Consider the following 7,745-nt stretch of genomic DNA (forward strand, 5'->3'; position numbering starts at 1 on the left):
AAACATACAGTGTTGGCTAGCCATTATAAACATTGGTCCTCATATTTTTTACATCAATTATTTAAACCTTGTTCAAAGGTTCCCTGGCCAGTTAGCCCTGACAGCATGACTAGAAGGACTTGCCCTTTTAAAAGACAGTGAGCTATCAGGTGAAAAGGACAGCTTCAGGATCCTTCTCTTCTTTAATCTGCAGTGGAAACTGGAGTATCTGAGTAATTGAAGCTCCAAATCTTTACTTATGAGATGGTATAAATTATTTTTCAAGATCAGTATTGGCCCCTCCTCTTTTTATCGAAGGTCAAGCAAGATGAACTCTATCGTTAAGGACACAGCTGCTGTGTTGAGAGCTTTCTTGTATCAATGAGTTATTGTCTCCTTTCCTAGAACACACTGTTCTAGGCTTAGGCTGTCTCACAAGTCCCCATTTCACCTGGAATGTTTTCTTCCCAGAGTATTTACATAGATGCTGTTAATGTCACATTTAGGCTAAAAACAATCAGAAATATTATTATTATGAACTTTTGCCAGATGAAAGAGAAATTATCCACAATAATTGCTGAATTAAAATTTAACTAAATAGAAGTTGCCAATTTTTAACATTCAAAGCTGTCTGCCAACTACATAAATAAAAAAATTAATACTTGAGTACTGAGTATGTAGCTAAGTAAGAGAGTGCATGCAGTGTATGTATGAAATACTGGGAGTATAGCATAACACTACAGAAAGTACAAACACCTAAAGTGCAAAAGTAAACGAAATAGAATGAAAAACTACTACGTTTTAGGGTTTATCTAAATAAAAATAAATGAACAAGATAAAAAAATAAAACTCTAGTAGAGATACCAAAAGGAAAATAATATAAAAGCTTTTATCTGAACTTAATATGTTAATAAGTTTGTGTTTATTTTTAAACATCAATGTAGAAAATAAAAAAGACCCGGTTCTTACAGTTAAGTACACTGTGAATGCATTAAAAATGTTTTAAATACTTTAACTATAATACATGTATTCTAGAATTTAAACTCTGACCTCAAAAGGATAAGGTAAAAAAATAAGCATTTCCCTGAAAGAAATTGGTGGTTTTTTTTTGCCATTTCTGATATTAATTAATATATTTGATTTCCAGGACCTATCTGAATAAGAAAGTCTGTTTTATACAATTGGCATACACACATAGCTTATAATAAATTAGAGCACATTCAACAGATTTTATGTTTTTGTATCCAAGTAATAGTATTTAAATTAACTGCAGGGGCAACAGCACTCTTTGCTACCCATCCCAATGTTCTGAGTTCTTGAATGAAAGATAAACACAGGTGTTCCCTATATTTTACTATGTTTTAAACAGTTCAATGACTGGTCCACTTTCTAACTTCCACGTGGTTGATCTAACCCCTCCAATATCCACGTTTTATTACTCACTAAAAAAAAATCTATATTTCACATGTGTTGTCCTATACCTAGACATGTAGCTCTTTTGGGCCATGATCTCTAGCATCTAAATGAAATCTATGTTCTCTGTCCTCTGAACCATTCAGGCATGATGTCACCTTTCCTTCCCTGGCATAGTGTCTTTCCCTCTTCCTATCCCTCCTCAAGCCCTTGTCTGGGAATCCTATAAGTCCCCCCTCTGTTTCTCTGCCCAATCATCACTGTAAACAACTTTATTTATCAATCAAAAAAAACTGGACACATGGTCCCTCAGTCTTACATGGTGATATTACAAACAGGTTTTTGGGAAACCCAATCAGCATTCAAAAGATCTTTCTGTCAGATATTCTTGGTTTGTTTGTTGTTTTTATAAAATGTTACTCTGCTGTTACATAGGGTATAACATTCACAAGGCTTTTGGGGGACTACAGTCAATGATTAGCAAACACACAATATAGTGGTGCAACTCTCTAAAGAACAATCAGTGGACAAACCAGACACCCTCTCACGTGTGCACAAATCTGCATGGAAAAGTACTGAAGTGTAGACTTGGATTTGTGGACTTAATTTCTCCTTTCTAGTGTATTAAGAAAGGACATGCATTTTAGTTTGCCCAAAGCAGTGCTTATATTCTGGCAGCAACATGCTACTTCTATCACAAGGTAAAGTGAATAGCAGAGCTACTAAGACAGGAGGTGTAAATAAAATTTATTGGGAAGGAAGCTGTCAACTTAAAAAGCAGCAAATGAAGAATGCATAAGGAAACTCCCTGTTGTCACAGACAGATGTAACCTCCAGAATATGTGACACAGGAGACATTTCAATCTGTGACCCCAAGCCTGGATGCATTAAGCGCTTTCCCAATCAATCTAACACTTCTGGATTCCTACTAAAAGGGAATTTGTAATAAGAGCATGGAAAAGTTGCTTCTGAAAGGAAACACCCAAGAAGGTTCAGAAAAGGAATGTAGAAATCAAGAAGTTATTATTACAATTACTTTAAATTATAATGCACTACAATTTCCATATCTTCCCAGTAATACAAAACACAGTCACTTGAAGGACTGGTTCAGATTACTTTAATACCAAATGTGCTGTCAGCCCTCTATGCAAGCGTCTGGAAGTTACTCCTGTTTATATGAAATGAAGCATTTGACACTTTTCTTCCCTTTTTTTATACTTTTTATTAGGTATTTTCCACATTTACATTTCCAATGCTATCCCAAAAGTCCCCCATACCCTCCACCCACTCCCCTACCCACCCACTCCCACCTTTTGGGCCTGGGGTTCCCCTGTACTGGGGCATATAAAGTTTGCAAGTCCAATGGGACTCTCTTTCCAGTGATGGTCGACTAGGCCATCTTTTGATACATATGCAGCTAAAGTCAAGAGCTCCGGGGTGCTGGTTAGTTCATAATGTTGTTGCACCTATAGGGTTGCAGTTCCCTTTAGTTCCTTGGGTACTTTCTCTAGCTCCTCCATTGGGAGCCCTGTGATCCATCCAATAGCTGACTGTGAGCATTCACTTCTGTGTTTGCTAGGCCCTGGCATAGTCTCACAAGAGACAGCTATATCTGGGTCCTTTCAGCAAAATCTTGCTAGTATATGCAATGGTGTCAGCGTTTGCAAGCTGATTATGGGATGGATCCCTGGATATGGCAGGCTCTAGATGGTCCATCCTTTTGACACAGCTCCAAACTTTGTCTCTGTAACTCCTTCCATGGGTGTTTTGTTCCCAATTCTAAGAAGGTGCACAGTGTCCACACTTTGGTCTTCGTTCTTCTTGAGTTTCATGCATTTAGCAAATTGTATCTTATATCTTGGGTATCCTAAGTTTCTGGACTAATATCCACTTATCAGTGAGTACATATTGTCTGAGTTCCTTTGTGATTGGGTTACCTCACTCAGGATGATACCCTCCAGGTCCATCCATTTGCCTAGGAATTTCATAAATTCATTCTTTTTAATAGCTGAGTAGTACTCCATCGTGTAAATGTACCACATTTTCTGTATCCATTCCTCTGTTGAGGGGCATCTGGGTTCTTTCCAGCTTCTGGCTATTATAAATAAGGCTGCTATGAACATAGTGGAGCATGTGTCCTTCTTACTGGTTGGAACATCTTCTGGATATATGCCCAGGAGAGGTATTGCAGGATCCTCCGGTAGTACTATATGCAGTTTTCTGAGGAACCGCCAGACTGATTTCCAGAGTGGTTGTACAAGCTTGCAATCTCACCAATATGGAGGAGTGTTCCTCTTTCTCCACATCCTTGACAGTATCTGCTGTCACCTGAATTTTTCATCTTAGCCATTCTGACTGGTGTGAGGTGGAATCTCAGGATTGTTTTGATTTGCATTTCCCTGATGACTAAGGATGTTGAACATTTTTCAGGTGTTTCTCAGCCATTCGGTATTCCTCAGGTGAGAATTCTTTGTTTAGCTCTGCGCCCCAATTTTAATGGGGTTATTTGATTTTCTGGATCCACCTTCTTGAGTTCTTTATATATATATATTGGATATTAGTCCCCTATCTGATTTAGGATAGGTAAAGATCCTTTCCCGATCTGTTGGTGGCCTTTTTGTCTTATTGATGGTGTCTTTTGCCTTGCAGAAGCTTTGCAATTTTATTAGGTCCCATTTGTAGATTCTTGATCTTACAGCACAAGCCATTGCTGTTCTATTCAGGAATTTTTCCCCTGTACCCATATCTTCGAGGGTTTTCCCTACTTTCTCCTCAATAAGTTTCAGTGTCTGTGGCAGCAGTAACTGTACCTGGGAAGGTGGGAACAAAACAAACCAAGGGATGGAGTTTTCCCAAAGCTGCAGTGTCAAAAGACTATAAACAGTTGATCCCATACACATGCATGGGCTTCCTTGCTAGAGGAAATACAAGTGGATTAAGGAATGGAGATGTAAAAAGGATTTCTTGAGGCCAAGAAGGTTGGTGTCCTGGATGCCTTTAGTTCTCAGCCCTCTGTGCTGTATCACATTCTTCTCCAGCACTGTCTGATGTCCATAATGTTAAGCTGTCTCTAAGCAACTGCATAATGATGGTTCTGTCTTTGCAGGAGTCTTTGTTCAATGTATCAAGCTCTGTGATGGTTTAGGATATCATCCTGAGTGAGGTAACCCAATCACAAAAGAATACATATGATATGCACTCACTGATAAACGGATATTACCCCAGAAACTTAGAATACCCTAGGTACAATTTGCAAAACACATGAAACTCAATAAGAAGGAAAACCAAAGTGTGGATACTTCGTTCTTTCTTAGAATGGGGGGAAAATATCCATGGAAGGAGTTACAGAGACAAAGTTTGGAGCTGAGATGGAAGGAAGGACCATTCAGAGACTGCCCCACCCAGGGATCCATCCCATATAGAACCACCAAACTCAGACACTATTGCATATGCCAGAAATTTTTGCTGACAGGACCCTGATATAGCTCTCTCTTGTGAGGCTATGCCAGTGCCTGGCAAATACGGAAGTGGATGCTCACAGTCATCTATTGGATGGAACAAAGGGCCCCTAATGAAGAGGCTAGAGAAAGAACCCAAGGAGCTAAAGGGGTCTGCAACCCTATAGAAGGAACAACAATATGAACTAACCAGTACCCCCCAGAGTGGTATCTCTAGTTGCATATGTAGCAGAAAATGGCCTAGTCAGCCATCAATGGGAGAAGAGCCCCTTGGTCTTGTGAAGATCATATACCCCAGTACAGGGGAATGCCAGGGCCAGGAAGCGGTAGTGAGTGGGTTTGCGATCAGTGCAGGGGGAGGGTATAGGGGACTTTTGGGATAGCATTTGAAATGTAAATGAAGAAAATATCTAATAAGAATAAAGGGGTAAAAAGCTCCTTTAGTCAGTGTACAAGCAAGCTCTGAATTATTAAGGATCTCATAGTAAAATACAGAAAAGTTAAGAGCCAGCCCCAGGCGAATTGGATGAATAGGTTGCATCTCTTTCTTGCTTATATCAAATGCCTATTTGCAGGCTCCTTGGGAATTTTCTATTGTTTGTTTTCGATCATTGCCACAAGCTACTTCAGCAAGATACCAGAAATAATCTCCCTTCATTTTCAGATAGAAGACCTCACTTTCTGGATTAGTTGCATTGGCTATTAAATATTTAACTAACAGTTCCAGGACCATGATGCTGATGGAACTCAGCTCCAACTCCACTTTCTCCTGATAGTCCTTGATTAGCTGCAACTTCTTGTTGGAGGTGTCTGTCTTCTGCTCAATGCTCCAGATGACCCTCCAGGAGGACCTGAGGCCCCCCGACCATGTTCTTGTAGGTCACCAACAGCAGGTTACACTCCTCGTTGGACAGCTCTTCCATGCCCTGCTCCATCATGGCTTTCATGCAGGTGGCTGTGTCCTTGTAGCTCTGGGCCAGCTTGGCCTTCTGGATCAGCTCAGTCTTCTCCATGGAGAGCAAGGACAAGGGCCAGAGCTGGATCTGGAGCTCTAATGCAACTAATCCAGAAAGTGAGCTCTGTGGCTGTGATGCAAGTCTCTCTCCAATATTCACTGAACATAGTTATAACAGTTATGCAAACAACAAGGTATAATATACACCAATAATGTCCAGTTTATCAATTTTGTCAATTTAGGTACATTAATTCTATCTTAACTTAAAGAGTTTCTGATTCTATACCTGAGTAGTGTTTTGATTTTAATTTTTATTACCATCTGAAAACTATCTTTTAAAATCTAGATAATCTTCCTTAATGGTAAACAACTTTAGTTTGATTATGAGACTATAACTAGTCTTCAACATCATCAGAGACCTAAGAATGAATTAATTATTACCTGAATATATAGGATGCACAAAAACATAACATCTAAAGCTTAAGCAATTTGTAGAGACAGTTGACTGCCTGGACAGTCTCCTATATTTCTCATAATGTTGGAGCACCTGTCTTTAGCCTACTGGCCCAGAATCATATGGCAGACCATAAGTGAAGCAGTAATTATGAAGGACTAGTTACTCTGTATTGGCAGAGCTAAGTTGTTAACTATCACATCACATGTCTTTTCCTGGACAGTATTTTGTTGTTGTTGTTGTTGTTGTTGTCTGTAGATGAATTATGGCAATTCTTACCCAGTGGCTACCTTGTCACAATTGGAACAACTTTATATGGAGGCTATGATGCTCAATATGTTCTTTGCAGTGTGAAGCTGGTACTGTCAGGAGCAGACATGTCTCCTAGTCAAAAGATATATTAATAATGAAATAATTTTAAATATCATATTGAGGTTTTTTATGTTTGTAAAGACTATCTCTACGTGGTATATCTGAACTGTTAATCATTGGCTACTCTTTAGTTATTTCTATTTGAATAATATTGAAAGCATGTTATTATAATTACATTAGAATCTAATATAACCATAAATTTATTATCTGACCATTAACTTGAATTACATAATCATCACAAACAGTTTACAATATCAGCTATTAGAAGGACTGAGTCTAAGCCTTGTAATCTTAAATGCCTATCTAAAAGTAACAAAATTAATTTTAAATTTTGTATCAGTATACAAAGATTTATACCAATGTAAAACATAAACCTGTATCAATATATTAACTATAATCAATGTAAGAAATTATAACTTCAAATTTGCATCAGATATAAAGTTTTGACCAGTGTAAGATTATGGCTATAAAATGTTTTGTTTAAGAATAAATTTAGTAATCCATCCTGTCTTAGTCAGGGTTTCTATTCCTGGACAAAACATCATGACCAAGAAGCAAGTTGGGGAGGAAAGGGTTTATTCGGCTTACACTTCCACATTGCTGTTCATCAGTGAAAGAAGTCAGGACTGGAACTCAAGCAGGTCAGGGAGCAGGAGCTGATGCAGAGGCCATGGAGGGATGTTCTTTACTGGCTTGCTTCCCCTGGCTTGCTCAGCATGCTCTCTTATAGAACCAAGACTACCAGCCCAGAGATGGTTCCACCCACAAGGGGCCTTTCCACCTTGATCACTAATTGAGAAAATGCCTTACAGTTGGATTTCATGGAGGCCTTTCCTCAACTGAAGCTCCTTTCTCTGTGATAATTCCAGCTGTGTCAAGTCGACACAAAACTAGCCAGTACACATCCCATATGTTGTTTTACTGAAGTAATGCTACTCAAATTGACCCCAACAGCAGTGCCACTCCTTGCTAACCACCCCAATATTCTGGGTTCCTGAATAAAACACACACACACACACACACACACACACACACACACCACAGACTTTATGCTTTATGTTTATGTTTTAATATGCCTTAAACAGCTCAATGACTGAGCCACTTCCTAACCTCC

The 7,745-nt window shown here is 38.9% G+C and overlaps 1 pseudogene; it reads right to left on the bottom strand.

The window, feature by feature from the left end:
• Nucleotides 1–4,389: 4,389 nt before the first annotated feature.
• LOC110290060 (14-3-3 protein theta-like) lies at nucleotides 4,390–5,863 on the bottom strand (annotated as a pseudogene).
• Between the last annotated feature and the right edge of the window lie 1,882 nt (nucleotides 5,864–7,745).

The sequence above is a fragment of the Mus caroli genome, unplaced genomic scaffold, assembly GCF_978045245.1.
Source record: "Mus caroli unplaced genomic scaffold, Mus_caroli_1 scaffold_2, whole genome shotgun sequence".
In the NCBI taxonomy this organism is placed as follows: Eukaryota; Metazoa; Chordata; class Mammalia; order Rodentia; family Muridae; genus Mus; species Mus caroli.